Source organism: Piliocolobus tephrosceles, chromosome 7 (genome assembly GCF_002776525.5).
Source record: "Piliocolobus tephrosceles isolate RC106 chromosome 7, ASM277652v3, whole genome shotgun sequence".
Lineage (NCBI taxonomy): Eukaryota > Metazoa > Chordata > Mammalia > Primates > Cercopithecidae > Piliocolobus > Piliocolobus tephrosceles.
Window position 1 is genome coordinate 81,480,098 of NC_045440.1, and position 19,929 is coordinate 81,500,026.

Below are 19,929 nucleotides of genomic sequence, written 5' to 3' on the forward strand. Positions count from 1 at the left end.
TACTTTGGAATGGAATTGGTGAACTTATGTCAAACTTCTGAAGAAATTTCCACACTGTTTTCCAAAGTGGTTGCACCATTTGCATTTCTACTAACAGTGGATGAGAGTCTCAGTTTCTCCACATCCTTACCACCATTTGTCATTGTCTGTTGATTCTAACCATTCTAGTGGGTATGTAGTAGTATCTCATTGTGGTTTCTATTTGCATTCCTTGCTGACCAATAATGAGCATCTTTTCATGTGTTTATTGACCACTCATATAGCTTCTTTGCCCAAATGTTTATTCAAATTTTTGCCCATTTTAAATTGGGTAATTTTCTTATTATTAAGCTGCAAGAGTTCCTTCTATATTCTAGATACAAGGCCTTAATCAGATACGATTTGCACGTGTTTTCTCCGTCTGTGGTTTTTCTCTTCACTTTCTTAATGATGTCTTCTGAAGCACAAAAGTTTTTAGTTTTGACAAAGTCCAGTTTATCAATTTTTTTAGTGCTTGTGCTTTAGTTATATCTACAAAGGTCGCAAAGATTTTTTTGGCTCTTACATTTAGATCTATGATTCATTTGGAGTTAAATTTTGAGTTTGACGTGGGAGGCAAAGGTTTACATATATCTTTTTGCATGTGGCTATTGAATTGTCCTGGCACCATTTGTTGAAAAGACTATCCTTTCTCTATTGAATTACCATGGCACCTTTGTTGAAAATCAATTAAGCATAAATTTAAGTGTCTTTAATATGTTAACATATGTTGTGAGTCTCCAACAGGGAGGATATAAAATGTTCACAATTTTTTTTTTTTTTTTTTTTTTTTTTTAGACAGAGTCTCGCTCTGTCGCTCAGGCTGGAGTGCAGTGGCGCGATCTCGGCTCACTGCAGGCTCCGCCTCCCGGGTTCACGCCATTCTTCTGCCTCAGCCTCCCGAGTAGCTGGGACCATAGACGCCCGCCACCACGCCCGGCCAATTTTTAGTAGAGACGGGGTTTCACCGTGTTAGCCACGATCACGATCTCCTGACCTCGTGATCCGCCCGCCTCAGCCTCCCAAAGTGCTGAGATTACAGGAGTGAGCCACCGCACCGAGCCCCCAAAATATTTTTATCAAGGAATTCTACTCCCTCCTCCGACCTTAAAAAAAAAAAAAAAAAAAAAAAAAAACCCGACTTTCATACAGGTTCTCATTGAGGTTCACAGAACAATCTGTAGGGAAGCTAAATTGTTTTCATGCTTCTCTAAATTATTCAGGGCTCTAACTTTTACTGAAACTTTGTTTGTTTAGACTCTAGGAGGCTAACTGTTGTATTTGAACTGCAAATCCAAAGACAATTTCTTTTAGTGTGCTTATTACAAAGACATCTCATTATGCAAAAATGATGCAACTTTGGAAGGTTTATGGATGCAAATTTGGAAGTATGAACAATTTTGCATTTGTGTCTTTTATGTTTTTAGGGCAATGCATCTTGCTTGGTCATGATATATGACTGGAGAGAATATCAGTATGAGGTGTTACAGTCAAATAAGACTTGTTTGCATATACTTTATCACACACACTGTATACACACACAATCACATACACATATACACACATATTGGAGATACAGTTTTTTCTTTTTAAATATACACACATACTGAAGATATAGTTTTTTCTTTTCCTGTTTAAAACAAGTAGATCTTTTCTTAATTTTTTTAGCTTCTGAATTTTAAAGTCAATCACATTTTTATTTAACCAAATATAATGTAGAATGTTGGATTAATTGCTTAAATTTGACTTTGTTAAAATGACAATATTATCACTTTTGCATTATATTACTAAAACGAACAGAAGAACTTAGTACAAAAATTAAAAGTGAAAAAGTAAGGCCAGGCATGGTGGCTCATGCCTGTAATTCTAGCACTTTGTGAGTCTGAGGCGGCGAATCACCTGAGGTCAAGAGTTCAAGACCAGCTTGGCCAACACAGTGAAACCCCATCTCCACTAAACATACACAAATTAGCTGGGCATGGTGGCATGTACCTGTAGTCCCACCTACTTGGGAGGCTGAGGCAGGAGAATCACTTGAACCCGGGAAGTAGAAGTTGCAGTGAGCTGAGATCACGCCACTGTACTCCAGCCTTGGCAACAGAGCTTGACTCCATCTAAAAAAAAAAAAAAAAAAAAATGGAAAAGTAGAATTAGTGTCTCTTTATTAGTTTGTATTTATCTGCAGAACAACAACAACAAAAAAACACACACAGGCAAAAGCCAACGATAAGAGAAAAAAATGTACAGTTACTTCGATGAGGAGATTGCAGCATCATACATCTAGACAGGGAGATTGCAAGCACAATCATCTGCACTGCAGTCCTCTGCACTGGCCAACCCAGGCGGCCTACCCCAGTGAACTGCTAAGCTTCAAGAAACCCACAGAAAATGACGGTGTAAGACAAGCACAGAGGTGTTCTACTGCGGCCCTCCAAAGTGCATTTAATTACCCTAACTGACACGCTGATTTTCTATGTCCCCACCTGCTAGTGATTTAGTGTTATTTTTACAAGCATAATATTGGTTTTTTTTTTTTTAAATCCAGATGGCATTATCTCACCTTACATGTAAGAAATGATTACATACAGAAGTTTCCTTTTTTAAAAAAATAAAATAGAGATGGGTCTCCCTATGTTGCCTAGGCTGGCATCCAACTCCTGGGCTCAAACTATCCTCCCACCTCCACCTCCCAAAGTGCTAGGCTGAGATTACAGGCATGAGCTACCATGGCAGACAGAAGTTTCCTAATAGGTAATAGTACTGTTTATTATTATTATTATTATTTGGGGCATTCTATTATACCAACCACAATTTATAGTAGAAAGTATGTTTTCTTGCAAAACTTTAGCCATATTTAGAACAGCTTTCAACGCATAAGGCACCCCCTCTCTTTGTCAGGGCATTCCGGCTAGTTTTGAGGCTTAATAGCTCTAGTCCATTTTCATTCTCACTATACTTTTTAGGGAACTTAAATGTTCATTTTAGTTTAAATCTCAAGTCCTTTTCTCAAATGGATTTTACTAATTAGCTAATTTAGGGAAATTGGTATTTTTTCTTTCCTTTGTCACCTCAAACCTCGCTTGGTATTTGCTCAGCATTTTAAGATCTCCCCCGCCCCCAGGCTACTTGGAAGCTTCCAGGCTACTTCTTTACCGGCAGTTTACAGATTTTGTTTTCAAAGGCCTTTAGTTGACCTTGACCTGCGTGGGTGTTCTTGTCTTTCCTCCTATCGTATGTTACGGTTACCTGCAGAGGCTAGCGTCGAAGGAGAGGTGCTATGCGAGGATGGCCCCAAGTTAAACAGTGACAGCCTCTGCCCTCCTAGACCCTAGGCGCTCGGGGGCGGGCGCGGAACACCGATTCCACCGCCACCTCCAGGCCTCGCGGTGTGGCGGGGTCCGGGACGTCACACAAATGCCAGGGCACCCATGTTTCTGCCCTGGGTAACTCCCATGTCAGCCGGTCCCCCTATTCTGCTAAAGGAGAAAACAAAATTTCCCTCCCATGGAAGCAGCTGGGCAGTTTGAGAACTGGTGGGGCAGAAGGCTGATCGCGCAGAGCCTGGTGCAAACGGGAAGCAATTCCCCTGGAAAAAGAAATGAGGGGCAAGAATTTGCATGTCTTTCCCAGGAGTATCAAAGTCTGGGAGAGTTTCCTTCCCAAAGTCATCTGTTCCAAACTGAACTAAAAAAGCTACCTCCCAGGGGCTCCCCAGGAACAGGTTCCCCTGTAAGGGCCAGCAGAACTTGAATAATTTGGGAAGAAGACTCCAATCAAGAATGGGAATTATCCCCTTACACACTTGGCTAAGATTCTTAGGAGAGTAAAGAGGGACTGGAAATTAATATATTTGGAGTCATATATAAATCTGACATTGTAAAATGCAGGCAGTTCTTATTCTGCAGTGTAGGGCCAATCGTTATCACATGGGTTACTCCTTGTGGTATCTTTATAAAGCTCTGATTTAAAGAACTGCTGTTTTGTTGTAGATGAGTGTCTGGGCTGATGGAACTCTCACATCACCTAAATAACCATGAGGCTGTTTTTCAGTTTGCTCACCTCAGTGCTACACATTGCACATGCATTAACAAATATCACCAATGAATGATGATGGAGGTATCATCATTTACTTGACAATCTGTAGGGTACCTTCCACATAATTGACAATATATACCTACTTAATTACTTACGCTCTTCACATCTCTGTTCCGTTTACTTTGCAAAGAGAAAAGTCCTTTGAACCCAAACATTTGTCGACCTCAGTCCTAGAGAAGTCACAAAATTTGCCAGAGGGAAGGCAAATATTTTAGCATCTACTTCTAGTATAGGTGAAATTGCTGGGAGTGACTGCTCAGGAGCAACTGAGCAAAATTGGCAATTTTCCCCACAGAGCAAAAAGATTTGGTTTGAAAAACATCATACAGCCACTCAAATGTAATTGCCAATATATTTACCAAATTGAACAAGTGATTTTTTTTTTTTTTTTTTTTTTTGAGACAGAGTCTCACTCTGTTGCCCAGGCTGGAGTGCAGTGGCACAATCTCGGCTCACTGCAACCTCTGCCTCCAAGGTTCAAGTGATTCTCCTGCCTCAGCCTCCTGAGTAGCTGGGACTACAGATGAGTGCCACTACGCCCGGCTAATGTTTTGTATTTTTTAGTAGAGATGGGGTTTCACCATATTGACCAGGCTGGTCTTGAACTCTTGACCTCGTGATCCACCTGCCTCAGTCTTCCAAAGTGCTGGGATTACAGGCGTGAGCCACTGCACCCGGCCACGGGTGATTTTTGGATTGTCCACACCATGGCTTCCCTCCTACAGATTGACTTTAATTACCTGAAGTAAGTTTGTAAGTTTAATTAAAAAGAAGTCGCAAGCAGTAGATAGTGAAATGAACAGAAATGGAAACACATATCCTGAAAGTGTAATACGCTGGGAAATTTTACAGAGGGAGGTGAGATTAAATGAAAGCAGGAAGAGTTCCTATGCTAGGTTAATTTACACAATGTCTTTTATTTGCTTACATTTATTTGGGGTGAATACATTTATAATTTATAATTTTAACTTTTAAAGGTGTGGACAGAAATGCTTTTACTGATTAGAAAATAATTTTTATTCCACTAGAAATGGAACAATACTTCTTGTAAATAAATACTAGAAGTAAAGTACATCCAGTGGAACAAAATATTTAAAATAAATATTTAAAACAAAATATTTAAAATAAAGTATTTAAAACTACACTTGAAATTTCAAATGCATACAATTCAGAGGATAAAAAATCTTCAAAAATCACAGACACAGAGTTTAGGAAGCCAAAGGCTGTGAACTTCCTTTCTCACTGAATCTATGCTTTATTTTGCATTCTTCACAGGTAAGCAATCAATGCCTGTTCTGCTGTGGACCAAAACCAGCCCCATGGAGCTGATCTTCAAAGAAATGGAATTTACTCTGGCATACTCTTATGTATGATACCTTTCCAAGGCCAAATCCCAAGATACCAACAAGTGTAACTTTAGGCAATGATCCAAATCTTGGATTAGCTGCTAAATAACGTTGGCAGAACAGTCCCTGGGTGACGAACATGCTTATAGGAGAAAAAGGCAGAGCTCTCTTCCAGAAACTTTCTTCTTGACATCCTCTTATAATGTTTGAAATCTCTCCTCTGTGAATGTGCAGTTTTTTGAATAAAACAACAGGCCCTGCTTGCCTGGTAGTGGCAAATGGGGACCTTTCTCTTGGTTTCCATGAGTAGATATTGGGGCCATGATGACTTCGTGTTTGCTTTTCTTCCAGTTGAGTGTGCTCGGCCTACTCCTTGACCCAGTGCTGAGTGTCTGTTACATGTCAGGCAAGGGCATGCGTAGACGTGAAGAAGAATAAGACACAATCACTGCTAAAGGAACTCACAGTCTGTGGGGGGTGTTCCCCAAGGCTGTGTCCCTGGCACTGCCAAGCGGAGCTTGCCTCCTTCCTCGGTGACTGCCACAGCCTGGACTGGAAAATAAATTTTAATTTCTAAGAAAGTAGAGAATGTGAGAGCGCCTTCAAAGTGAGGTTTACGGTTGTAAAACTTGGATTTCAGCGTGTTGTTTGAAAGGCAAGTAGTATTTATATGTACTCATGTGTACATAATTTTATAATCACTTACAGTGTGTCTGAACCAGCTCCTGACCTCAATGTTGTACTGCTCTGGGGAAACATCACACTTTTTCTACCCAGGGAACTTAAGTCTATCCCAAAGAATAGTAAATAGATTTAGAAACTCTCAAAGTGTTCTGCATAGAAAACTAAAAGGAACTCTCCTGTTTGAGAAACTGGAATGGGTTTAAAAAGACTGCAAATTCTTTATCACCACCCCCAACCCCTCAGAGGTGGAATTTATTTCTTCTCTCCTTGAATATGGCCTGGCTTTGAGACTGCTTAATGAATAGAAGGTGGCAGAAGTGACGCTGTGGCCACTCTTGGCTTACGTCCTGAGAAGGCCTGGAAGTTTCCATTTTCCATCTCTTCTGGGACCCCCAAACTACCACACAGAGAGACCACGTGTCTTGCATTGGAGAGGGAGGAGGCTGGCCTCCTGGTGGGGCTTCCTGGAGCCTCTAGTTCCAGGCCTCTTTTGAAAGACACCGAGAACTGCCAGCTGAGCTATCAGTCTACAGAAGCTAGAAAGCAAACAAAGTGGCTGCTGTTTTAAGCCACTAAGTCTGGGCAATTTGTTACATAGCAATAAATAATTGAAATAGAAAAGCAAGCCATTCACTGTCACCTATAACTCTTGGTTAACAGGGAATGGCTTTGCTTTATTGGAAAGACAGTTAGACTTAGTTCTCTAAACTGAGTTTTGGCCGATGATTTATTGTGAGTTGCAGAGGACACAAGTAAGGGTTCCTCTAGTTAGAGAACACAGGGATATAGGGTCAGGAAAGATGCAGAGAATTATGTGGGGAGTAGGAGGCGAGGTGTGACCTTTAGGGCCTGGCGGGTGGTGACAGACATGAGTACCCAAATAGATGCTGTGAATAAAACCAGTGATCCCAGGCAGACGGTGGTACCAAGGCTATCAGTGCTGAAGGAGAGAGTGGGGAGGAAGGATAAAAATAAAAGCATAATTATTCAAATAAAATGTTTATTCATATGCCACATAAAATTATCTACCCTACTACACTTTTGGAAACACTGCCTAGAAATAACACCCTTTTCATACCTCATGGCTCCTTCTGAAGGAGTCCTTCATGAGGAAGTAAGTAAATAGGGATTTTCTCTTTTTTGAAGAAACTAGATATTTTTTCTTACATAGTGAAACACAGGTCTTTCTTCATTATTCCATGCGGTGGTCACACTTAGCCCCATCAGCACAGTTATACAGGCACAGTCACACACCAAGGAACAGGTAGACACACACACACAAACACACACACACACGGACGCATTCTTAAATAGGATGTTTTTCAAATTGGCAATCATGAAGAAAAATTTTCAACTTTTATACTTTCAAAGTTCCTAAAAATAGATGAGTCTATTTGATAGCAATTTTGGCATTTTTGAAGGAAATAAGTTTACTCATATTTTCAAATATTTAAGCTTAAACTGCATAATTAAAGAATTCCATATCATCTTTGTTTTGTATGTTTGTTTTTGAGACAGAATTTCATTCTTGCGACCCAGACTGGAGTGCAGTGGCGGCATCTTGGCTCACTGCAACCTCCACCTCCCCAGTTCAAGCTATTCTCCTGCCTCAGCCTCCCAAGTAGCTGGGACTACAGGCATGTGCCACCATGCCTGGCTAATTTTTGTATTTTTAGTAGAGACGGGGTTTCATCATGTTGGCCAGGCTGGTCTCGAACCCCTGACCTCAAATGATCTGCCTGCCTAGGCCTCCCAAAGTGCTACTAAATGTACAGTTTCATCATTAGCCTTTTTTGCACTTCTGTGTTTTTTTTTTTTTATTTTTAATTTTTTATCATTGGCCTTTAAAAAATCAAATGAAAGTATTATTGGATAACATAAAGCTTCCCTTGATTTCAAAAAATTCCAGTTTTGTCTACTGCTTGAAACTTTAGGTTATGGTCTCATGAGCATGGTATTTCAATGTCTTCCTATATAGGATGGGTATTTTTCTACTCCAGAACAGGTATTGTTACCATGAGGTAATCTATGTTTAAGAGTGTCATAGGAGGCAGAAGGGAATCACTTGCTGTGTCCTAAAATTTAATATGTAGAGTTTTTTTTTTTTTTTTTTTTTTTTGACACAGAGTCTCGCTTGTGTCACCCAGGCTGGAATGCAGTGGCACGATCTTAGCTCACTGTAACCTCCACATCCCGGGTTCAAGCAATTTTCCTGCCTCAGCCTCCTGAGTATCTGGGACTACAGCTGCGCACCACCACTCTCGGCTAATTTTTGTATTTTTTAGTAGAGATGGGGTTTCACCATGCTGGCCAGGCTGGTCTTGAACTCTTGACCTCATGATCTGCCCACCTTAGCCTCCCAAAGTGCTGGGATTACAGGTGTGAGCCACTAGGCCCAGCGAGTTTTATTTTCATAATTTAAAAAACAATTTATTGTTGATAGTGTTTCATGCAGTGGTTATAAGATCATTTTCTTAAAATTGTTAAGCTTTTAATTATTTGGGTTTTTAAAAAAAGATGCCTGAATTTTAAAAATTGCATGTAGCCTGAGGACTTAATGTCTGTTTTGTGTTTATTGTCTGATGAATTTCTTCTGTTATTTCCATTTACTTATTCCGGAATCATGGGATTTTAGAGCCATGAGCTGTCATGGAAGTTGTCTAGTTCTTATCCAACCATTTTATTTGATAATGGAGGCCCAGAGTCAGTTGAATAGTGGTTCAAAGTCACTCAGTATCTACTCATCTGCTTTTGTCTGAATGAATGAATATTTGCATGAGACTTCTAAGAAAGATCCCATTTCTTTGATGGAACAACTCTTCCAGCAGAATAAGGTTCATTGTGCCCTAAGGTGGGCAGCAGCTGAACACCAACATTGGGCTTTCTGGTGAGCAAGGCCTCTCCAGAATGCACAGAGACTTAGACTAAGTCTTTCTTCTGAGACCTGGTTATCCAAGTCCTGCCCCCTTGAAACATCTGTTCCAAGGTATGCTTATGCCAGACTGATCCCATCTGTGAAGTTTTTCCCCTCTGAGCTGAGACATAGGTTAGGTGAGATTCCTGCTGTGTCCTTTCTTATTTTGTCCTGGGGGTCCAGACACAAACCTCGGTAGGAGGCAGCACTTTATAACTGAAAAAAAAAAAAAAAACCCTGTACAGAGGGTTCTTCCACAAATGTATGACCCCAGGTAAGTCACTTAACAGCTCTGGTTTGTAATAGAGTGAATTAGATGATCTCTAAGATAAATGAGGGTGGGGGAAACAGATATTTAATTGAATCCTAAAAGGACACTAATAGACTAATGTTTCCCTTCTATTTGTATTTATTTTATTTTTATTTTTATTATATATTTATTTTTGAGACGGAGTCTTGCTCTGTCACCCAGGCTGGAGCACAGTGTTGTGATCCTGGCTCACTGCAACCTCCGCCTCCCGGGTTCAAGCAATTTTCCCACCTCAGCTTCCCGAGTAGCTGGGATTACAGGCGTACGCCACCACACCTGGCTAATTTTTGTATTTTCAGTAGAGGCAGGGTTTCACCATGTTGGCCAGGCTGATCTCGAACTCCTGACCTCAAGTGATCTGCCCACCTCAGCTTCCCAAAGTGCTGGGATTACAGACGTGAGCCACCACGCCTGGTGTATTATTATTTTTAAAGTCATGGTAGTAAGTAGCAGTGAACATGGAACATGGATATAAGTATATTTTCGATAATCTGGAAGTCAAGGTATGGAGAGCTAAAACATGATGTGGAAAGTCACAGGGAGTCTTTGGACACTGCCTACTTAACCTGGTGCAAGGAAAAACCGCTTCTCCCTAACTCAAAATCAGCTATTTAAAATCAACATTCTTGACTACAGATGATTGGTTCAGAGGTGAATACTTGACTGAGGTGGAATCAGTCAATTTTTTTTTTTTGCCCCCATATTTGGCAATAAGAGTCAAGATGGCCAGTTAGTGGTGTACCCAGAACTGAGGTGATAGAAACTAAGCTTTTCTGTGATCACAATTGATTACGTGTTCAGAGCAACACAAAGCTGGTCTGCAGAGGTGAAAAGAAGCTTCATGAAGAGGAAAAAACAGACAAAAAGCAGAAATGGGGAAGGTGTTCTGCCTCTTTCCTGCTAGCTTTGGGGATTTCACCCAGTTCCTTCTGAGGCCAGGATGCACTTGCCCTTGGGCATGATGAAGTATGCCTATGTCCCTGAACCCCAACAATAAACTCCCCCGGTAAACATTGTTAAGCCATCACATAAAAAGGGGCAGAAATATGCTTGTCTAGTGTAGTCTAATGGGCAAGATCAGTTTTTTAGGAAGTACGGTTCTTAGAAAAGAGAAAAATGGGTAAATTCCAGCAAAATCAAATGTGTGGGCTTCACAGGGTCCTGCGCCAGCTGCTCCGCCCCTCCGAGAAACCTCTCTCCGCAGTGCTCCTCAAGCTTGGCCCTAACAAATGAACATGCAGTTGAAAAGTCGCAGGGCAGGGCGCGGTGGCTCAAGCCTGTAATCCCAGCACTTTGGGAGGCCGAGACGGGCGGATCACGAGGTCAGGAGATCGAGACCATCCTGGCTAACCCGGTGAAACCCCGTCTCTACTAAAAAATACAAAAAACTAGCCGGGCGTGGTGGTGGGCGCCTGTAGTCCCAGCTACTCGGGAGGCTGAGGCAGGAGAATGGCGTGAAACCTGGGAGGCGGAGCTTGCAGTGAGCTGAGATCCAGCCACTGCCCTCCAGCCTGGGGGACAGAGCTTGACTCCGTCTCAAAAAAAAAAAAAAAAAAAAAAAACGAAAAGTCGCTTCCTCAGGGAAGCCTTCCCTCCCCAGTTCCTGTCAGTTCCTGTCTCTCTCACCCGCTCAGGCCATAAACAAATAGGCCAGTGATTTCCAAATTAGTAAATTCTACAAAAAGACAATTCTTCAATTACATGTTAATAGTAACAGTATTAATGTTGTCCTCTATGTTTATTTCAAGTTTCAACTAATCAATTGGCTAAGGATTTTTCTTCTCCTTCTACTCATCTTCTAACCAACGGTCACTCTCTCAAAGTGAAGTAGCCAAAATTTTTGGTTCAAAACCAAGAGCTGCGTGTGGTCAGTCCTCTGGATAGATCTAAGCATGTATGGATGCCTCAGAAATAGCCTCTGCCTTCCACCAGACTAAGGGAAAAGGAGATGGTATTATCTAAAACTTCAGTCTACAAAGAAAGTCAGCAACTTTCTTTGAGCTCGGAAGCCCCAGCTGTGAGCCTTCTTCTAATGACACCAGTAACACAAAGTAGATGAAGGAAGCTCTAGCTGAGTGGCTGAAATGTGCTTGTCCAAGTGTAGTTTTCCTTGGGTGTTTGGGAAGGCTCCTCTTCACCCCCCACTAACTAATCATTACTATGGGGAGATGAAGAGGGAGAACCCAGATGGAATTCCACCTTTGCCATTGATAATCTGGGTGTCCTTAGGTTAGTTACTGGGCCTCCCTAATCCTCAGTCTCCTCCCTGTAAAATCAGCGCAGTATAATACAGTGTATAGATGGGTGTTGGAGGCTCAATATGAGGACTGCAGGTCATGTTTGTAACTTCCTCACCCACATCTCACACAAAGTAACCATGTGCCACATCTTGCTCAAAAAGTTGCCAGCTGTTCTACCAGGTCAGAAAAATCCAGTCGTGTGCTTCAGCCTGTGGCTCCTGTCCCTGTTCAGACTTCTCTCCTGGCATAGCCCTCACCCCAAGTCCTGTCTTCCATCCCTGGACACGATTACAGTTTCCGCTAAATAATGTGTCCTGTCCAGCGAAGTTATTTTCTAATGTGGTGGTGTCACGAGTCTCGTTTTATAAGGCCTTTTTTCTTTACCTCATGCTAATCAGGTCCAGATATAATGTTGTTGCTTTTTCTAAGAAAATATATTGCTTCCTTTCTATGTAAACAGCACATGTGCTTAGAATTATTTGGTGATCAATACTAATTAGGTATTCCGCTCAGTAGATGTTTAATGTTTAAATTCTAGGCTTTCATCTAGTCACTTTGAGTTGATTGACCTAAACTCTATATTGATTAAATTGTCTTCTTTTTGTTTGACCTCCTCAGTAAGGGAGGAAAATCATTCAGTTGTATTCCTTCAAATCTCAGATCCAAAAATCAGTCTGTAGGTATAAAAAGAAAAAAATAAGGCATACAATAATATCAGTGCGAAATGTTGCTTATGAATTCAATTAAAAGGAACTTTTGCTGAAATAAAAACTGAAATCCCCTGAAAAATGTTTAGTCTCTCTCTCCCCCTCCCAATCTCTTCATTCCTATTTTCTAATAAATCTTATTCAGACTGGAGATCCTACTGGGAAATTTCACTTTTAGTTTTGGGAAATGTCAGTTACCAGTGATGGGAATATCAGAATATTTAAAGCAAAGAAAAAAAGAATCTCTTCTCTCTCACATGTGTTAAAAATAGTCACAGGGTATTTTTCCCTCTAAATTCTGAAAAAGGGGAAAAAGAGCACTTTTTGGACTAACGTTCATGAGGGAGCATTTTCCTAAGGGGAAAACCTTTTTAGAAAATTAGAAGAAACAAAAAGATTTAAAACTGCAATCAGTTCTAGCAGAAGGAGGGGTGGGCCAGAAGGCATCTGTCTGTCCCCTTCTTCCCTGGCTCCCTCCCTCTGGACAGGCACAGAGGGCCATCAGGGAGAATGGCTCTGGCTGCAGGCAAACACCCCCTTTCCCCTTCAGATTGACAGCAGCAGCAAGAAAGCAGAGTAAGTCCCTGCTCTCTAAAACTTCCTGGGGGCCTGGCCTCTTGAACCTGCTTACCTTGGAGGAGTCTTACCCCGCCCCCAGTCAAGTCAACTGAAATTCAAGCTTGCTCCTGAGCCACGCCTGAAAAAAACCTCTTCCTTTTAGTGCTCCGCCTAAAAACACTGGCAGTACCAATACTGATTCTCACCTCATCTCCCTATCTCGCCCTCATCCTGAGCCCAGCCTACCATTAGCCCCTGGTCTTGGTGACTCCGCCCAGGGAAAAGCCAATCTTTTGGCCACCTCCGTCCCAAATGTTCCCATTTTGTTTCTTTCATGCTCCCTTTCCTCAATCACCCACTGCTGTGTTGTTCCCTTCGCCCAGTCCAGGAAAGGGCCACAGGACTGACTGAGACAGAAGAAAAGATGCAAAGGCAAAAGATTTTAAAGGTGGATAAATGATGCTTAGTCTATTCCTCCTAATTTGTAGTTGCCTAAGAATTTAAGGTTGTGGTCAGATTTTGATAGAAAATAAAGAAACAAGTCAACGTTTTCCAACAGGATATAACCAAATTCTAAAAAGATGGTTTGTGAGTGAATTCAGAGTATGTCTTTTAAATATTGTTACAGTTCTAAATAATCACGTGAAGCTACATTAAGAATTTGTGCAAAGAATCAGTAATAGTATTAACGTAGGCGGAAGGCAGTATCCCATGTCTTTAAAGACTTTTTTACTTGCTGCTGCTTTTTTTTTTTAGACAAAATCTCACTCTGTCGCCCAGGCTGGAATGCAGTGGCGTCATCTTGGCTCATTGCAACCTCCGCCTCCTGGGTTCAAGCGACTCTTATGCCTCAGCCTCACAAGTAGCTGGGACTACAGGCGCTCACCACCTTGCCTGGTTAATTTTTGTATTTTTAGTAGAGATGGAGTTTCACCATGTTGGCCAGGCTGGTCTACTTGCTTAGTTTCTTAAAACAAATGTACTCTTATCTCTGCCAATTTGCTATATCAAAGTCAATATAATGATTATCTTTCAAAGCCTTTTTATAATATTGCTATTGCACAGTTTTCGACTCCTTGAATGAAAAAGGCTTGGATAATAACTACTGAGGAACACTTAAAAATACTGATTCTTGAATTTACATGTCTGTCTACTGCCAGAAAAATTGGACAAAAGTGAGAAATTCAATTAATTCGTGGTTTTTTTTTTTTTCCCCACACTTAGAGTCCATATTATTCTAGATGAGATTTGAGGGAGGTTCTGCTCTTGTGGAATGTGTAGTCAGGGAACAAACTAATTGCTCAGAGATGGTAGGTTTGGGGTCTTCAACCCAACCCTGTTGACTACTATTGGGCAAATCTGGGCAGGTTTTATGCCCTTTCAAAACTTCAGTTTCCTCATCTATCAAATGGCATAATAATAGTACCTGTCTTCTAAGTTTAAGATAATTCAGTAAAATGCAAATGTCTATAAATTGCTTAGAATAGTGCCTGGAATTCAGTGAACTGTCACAAAATGCTACATATCAACTAGCTGGGAATCTAATTCTAGAAGTCATGTATGTTATGTCAAAATAAGTGAACATTTCGAGTTTTATAGATAAACTTACAGTTTACAGAATTTGCTTACATTTTTCATCTTTTCTTTTTGGTCAGCGACAGAGTGGAAACCAGATGGGATATCACACAATTACAAACCCACGAGTTTTCCTGTTACTTTAAGGTAGATGCCTAATTTGGGAGTATGTGGGTAGAAGAAACCAAAAAATGTTCCTTTGGATAATACCTGAAAACAGGGGTTACCGATTTGGATTTTCAGAACAAACAGCAAAACAAAAGCTCTGACTCTATCCACAGAAAGTGTTTTTTGGGCTTCCGAGGATTCTTTGACCTTTGCTTTAGGAAACATGGACAACCTTACATTTGATTGGTGAATTTTCTGCTGGTGTTTTGTTTTTTTTTAAACCATGTTCCCTGCCTGAAAGCTAAACCTATTTATGGTGAGCGCTGTTTTTTCAATTAGGTTTATTTTCATTTTCCCATAAGCCATGTTAGCTGAGAACTTCCAAAAGTTTATTTTTCTTCTCTTAGCTTTTTATAATGGTTTTTAAAATAAAATATACAGCACTTATCTATAGATTTTCTCTGGAAATACTCATGTCTGAAATAAGCTTTTTTTCCACACCTTTAACACCACGTCATAGGAGCTATTCAAAAATGCCTTTCTGAATGTAATTGTCCATTTTTGTGGCAAACTCTTCCAGAGCAAGGATCGCGTCCGGTTCGCCAGCTTTGTGAAATATCTTGTGCAAGCTGGCGCTTAGCAAACAGTACTTAAGAATGATGATCTGTTTGTGACTCGGCTTCTCCCAAACATTTTCAGCTGGTTATCAGAAAACATTGTTTAAAATTCCAAGCTTAGCATTAGTAATATGTTTTCTCCACGAGGTCCCTGATTTGGGGTGAGGGGTGGACTGAAAACGAAAACCCACATCACCTTTCTAATAGTTGTGTAACGGAAAATATTCTCTGGTGAAAACACTCCAGGCGAAAGCGAGACTTAGCTCGGAATTCCCTCGGCGGCCGGCGCCTCCCCTCCGGGGGCCTGGCTCGCAGCCCGTCGGGACGAGGGTCTGCAAGTCCTCGAGGGACTGAGGGCTGCTCTGGGTGAGGATGGGAAGGCGAGAGGGGTCCTCTCGCCAAGGGAGAGAGCCCTAGGCCCGCTCCCGGGGCGCTGCTCTTCCCGGGCTGGGGTGGGTGGCAGCTGCAGCAGGACCTCGCTCCGTCCCGGCCGCCCGCAGCCCCGCGCCTCCTCCCAGCGCCCGGTGTCCCACGGGCCTGCGCGGTCCCCGCCCGCTCCGGCTCCCGCGCCTCCCACCCCCAGGCAGCTGGGGCAGGAATTCGGCTGGAGAATCTGGCCCGGGCACCCAGCCCTGGAGGGCTGGACGGGTTTGCCCGGGGCCGCGCCCTCATCCCGGCTCCTACCCGGCTCCCCATCCCGCGCTCCTCCCAGCTCTGGCTCCCCCACTCCTTCCCCTCTCCCGCCGGCTCTCCCCGCCTCTGTTCCTCCCGCTCCCCCTCCCGCGCTCCTTCTCCCTGCCCCCATCCACGCCGCCGCCCCCGGTCTTTCTTCCTGCCCCAGCTCCTCCCCTGCGCCCCTTCTCCCTGCTCCCCTTCTCCCTGCTCCTCTCCTCCTCGCCCCTCCTCCCCTGTTCCCCTCCTCCCCTCCTCCCCCGCTCCTCTTCCCGGTTTGCGGAGCTCCCACGCTGTTGCTATGGAGGCGCCCGCGGCTGTTCGCGGCCAGGCGGGAGCTGCCCTGGGGCCCTGGGGACGGAGCAGAGACTCTGCCCAAGGCTCGGGCGCCTCGCCCCATTGGGGCCCAGGAACAAAGCGCGCCCTTCCCCACCCGGGGAGTGCGCTGTGAGACCCTCAGGCGTCCCGGGCCCCCAGGCTTAAGACCACCGCGAATCTGCTCGCCCCCAACCTCTGTGGGCAGGACCCCTGGGGCCGGGGTGACAGCTGCGCTCTACCGAGCTACCTTCCTGGCCCCCCGAAGATCACTCCCGCTCGCCCCATCCCGGAGGTGTCACTGGGGCCGGAGGACGGCCAGATGGCCCCATTTAACAGGACTATCCCTTTTGTTGGGGGCCGAAGCAGCGTCCAGGCCAATTTACATAGGAAAATGGGGTTTGTGTCCCCAATTCAGTGCAGTGCCCCGACAGCTGGTGGCTCTGTCATCATGTCAGGACCCCACAGCATGATGTTTAAAGTGGCTTTATCTGTGCAGATGTGTGAGTGTGAATAGCAATTGACTGGGAACCAGTAGCTACTAGGTCTGGCTTGGAGATATTAAGCATTCACAGAGGAAATTTTATCAGCCCCGTCACCGAATAAGAGCCTAGACGGGAAAAGGCCTGCTGAAGACTTCTGATGCTCTCCTACAGACCTTTTAGCTTATCATTTTATTCAGAAGTCTAAAAAGCCAAATTGTTTAGGTCTGAGGAGGGCTTTGAAATCCTTAACTATTTACAGCTTGGTCATTGCTTGTAAAAGTTGTGAGGCTGAACATAAAAACGGTTTAAGGAGGACTGCTAAGACTTAAAAAAAAAGATGAAAGATCTAATCTAATTCATTTTATTGAACTACTTTGACTCAGCTGGTTTGTGTCCAAGAACGATAGCCTGTAGTAGGCTGAAAGTTATCATGTGTTTAGTTTGGATTCAGTAGCTTAAACATGTGTACTTAAATTGCAGCATATTGGAACAGGGAGAAACTTTCTTATTTTATTAGAGAAGAATTTGAGGCTCAGACAAGTTAAGTGATTTTCCCAAGAGCACACAACTCTGTGAAATATGATCTAAATTGTTCAAATCCGTAAAAGACAAAGGAAGAGGACATTTGAAAAGACAGTAGTTTTAGAAGCCCTTGAAAATACCTCCATCAAGAAGCTCTGGATCTGCAAGAGGTGGGGGCTTTTGAATTAAAAAAAAAGCAGCAACCACTCTTGCACCTTTCCCCCAGTACGCTGGAGCCACCAACAGGTAACTCCCTAGAAGACAAGGGATCCAGAGGAATTTTTTTCCTGCACCCTTTATACATTCATCATCTTTGGCTGAGACTGTATTGGAACCAATTCTAGCCACTAAAGTTTTCTAGAACTGTGCACTGGAACTAGTGACTTCGTTTCCACAGAAGCTATCATTTTGTAACAAAGATGGAAAATATAATATATATTTAGGATTTGTAGGCAATAGGAAATTGAAGCTGGGCTGGGACCTTCTTAGTCCCCATTTTTAGATAGGACATAAGGACTCTTATGGAACCCGCATTCACCTTACCAGAGGGTAGGGAAGTTAATTTCGAAAGACTTTTTTTGTTTGTTTTTTGGACAGGGTCTCACTCTGTCACCCAGGCTGGAGTGCAATGGTTGGGTCATAACTCATTACAGTCTTGAATTCCTGGGCTCAAGTGATCCTTATGCCTCAGCCTCCCAAGTACCTAGCACTACAGGTGCTCGCCACCACACTGGCTTACTTGGGAAGGGATTGGAGCTCCCCAGAACAACAGCACTACCTACCTTTATAATAATTTAAAAGAATCTTTGAAAGATGGTCTCTCTCTCACTCTTCTTTTTTTTTTTTTTGAGACAGAGTCTCGCTCTGTCCCCCAGGTTGGAGTACAGCGTCACAATCTCGGCTCACTGCCAGCTCCGCCTCCCGGGTTCACATCATTCTCCTGCCTCAGCCTCCTGAGTAGCTGGTACTACAGGCACCTGCCACCACACCTGGCTAATTTTTTGTATTTTTAGTAGAGATGGGGTTTCACCGTGTTAGCCAGGATGGTCTCGATCTCCTGACCTCGTGATCCACCCACCTCAGCCTCCCAAAGTGCTGGGATTATAGGTATGAGCCCAGCCGAAAGATGGTCTCTTTACATCAAGAAGTGTATTGGAAGAACTCTGTTGTCCAAATTTTCCAATAGACTTCTATTGGCTAAACCCCCTGCCTTTAACCTTAAGTGAGTTTATAATAATTTAGGAAAGAATGCCTCTGGGGAAGGTTTTAATTGAGCTGTAGTGAACCACAGGATGCCACATTAAGAAGAGAATATTTGAGTTTGCACACTGCACTTCAAACATGAGAAAGAACAGGGATGTGTAGCTGGATTGGAACTGGAGAAGGGTGTTCATTTCTGCTCTGCTTCTCACACCAGAACACATTAGCATTTTTTTTTTTTTTTTTTTTTTTTTTTTTGCCTCATATTTGCGTTCATCTACTACCTGGATGAGAGTACCAAATACATAATGGAGACACTAGGTAATGAACATAAGAACCTCTCAATCATTGGAAAGAGAGGTATCTTTAGAGTCACTAAAAAGGTGTTATATTTTAAAAATAATTGTATACAAGGAAGGTATTCAAAATTGACCCCAGTATAACCACTACCACGCAGTACCCTCTATCCCCTTCACTGTTTTGTTTTTGTTTTTGTTTTTTATAAAGCACTTGTATTGGTTAACTACCAAGGTGTAACAAACAGCCCCCAAACTCGATCTCACACAATGACCATTTATTATTTTAGCTCGTGCATCTGGGGTCCACTGGAGGTCAGCAGATCCAGGCTGGGCACATTGGGTGGCTCTGCTTATGCTGGCTGGGCTCATATGTGCATCTGAGAATCTCCTGGGGCACTGAGTGGGACTGAGGAAGCTTTGCTGAAGCAGCTCTGCTCCATATCTCTTATCTCGTTGAACCCGCAGACCAGTCTGGGCATGTTCTCACGCAATGGCAAAACAGCAAGAAAGGCCTTGGAGTCATGAAAGCCTCTTGTTTCTCTAGAACAAATAGCCAGGAGCAGGCATGCTGTCATTTCTACCTCATTCTGTTGGTCAAAGCAGGTCACATGGCCAACCTCAAAGTCAAGGGAAAGGGGAAAAAGCCCCACTCACTGCAGAAAACATGACAAAGGAAACGGAGAGAGGGAGAATGAAGAGTTAGGGCCATCAATGCAATCAACCACAGCACTTGCCACCATCTAATTTACATGTTTTGCTTGAGTTTGTTCTCTTGCTGCTGGAATGTAAACTCCCTATTGGTATGGACTTTAGAGGATATATTGCTATATCCCCAACACCCAGAACAGTAGCACATTATAGATGTTTAATAAATATATGGAATCAGTCTATTAGGAGGATTACATTAATTATTTTGGGTTATGCAGGAAACCAACACTCCTTAAGATGGCATGTAAGTTTGTGTTAGTTTATCCTAAATTGATTGCATAAATCTTTTAAATTTTATTTTATTTTATTTTTTTAAACAGAGTCTCACTCTGTTGCCCAGGTTGGAGTGCAGTGGCACAGTCTTGGCTCACTGCAACCTCTGCCTGCCAGGTTCAAGCGATTCTCATGTCTCAGCCTCCCAAGTAGCTGGGTCTATAGGCATGCACCACCATGCCTGGTTAGTTTTTATATTAAACGTTTTTAGTAGAGATGGGGTTTTACCATGTTGGCCAGGCTGGTCTCAAACTCCTGACCTCAAGTCATCTGCCTCCCTTGG

General features: G+C 42.9%; 1 pseudogene; it reads right to left on the reverse strand.

Annotated features, from left to right (window-relative positions):
* Positions 1 to 5,321: 5,321 nt before the first annotated feature.
* LOC111553133 lies at positions 5,322 to 5,782 on the reverse strand (annotated as a pseudogene).
* Between the last annotated feature and the right edge of the window lie 14,147 nt (positions 5,783 to 19,929).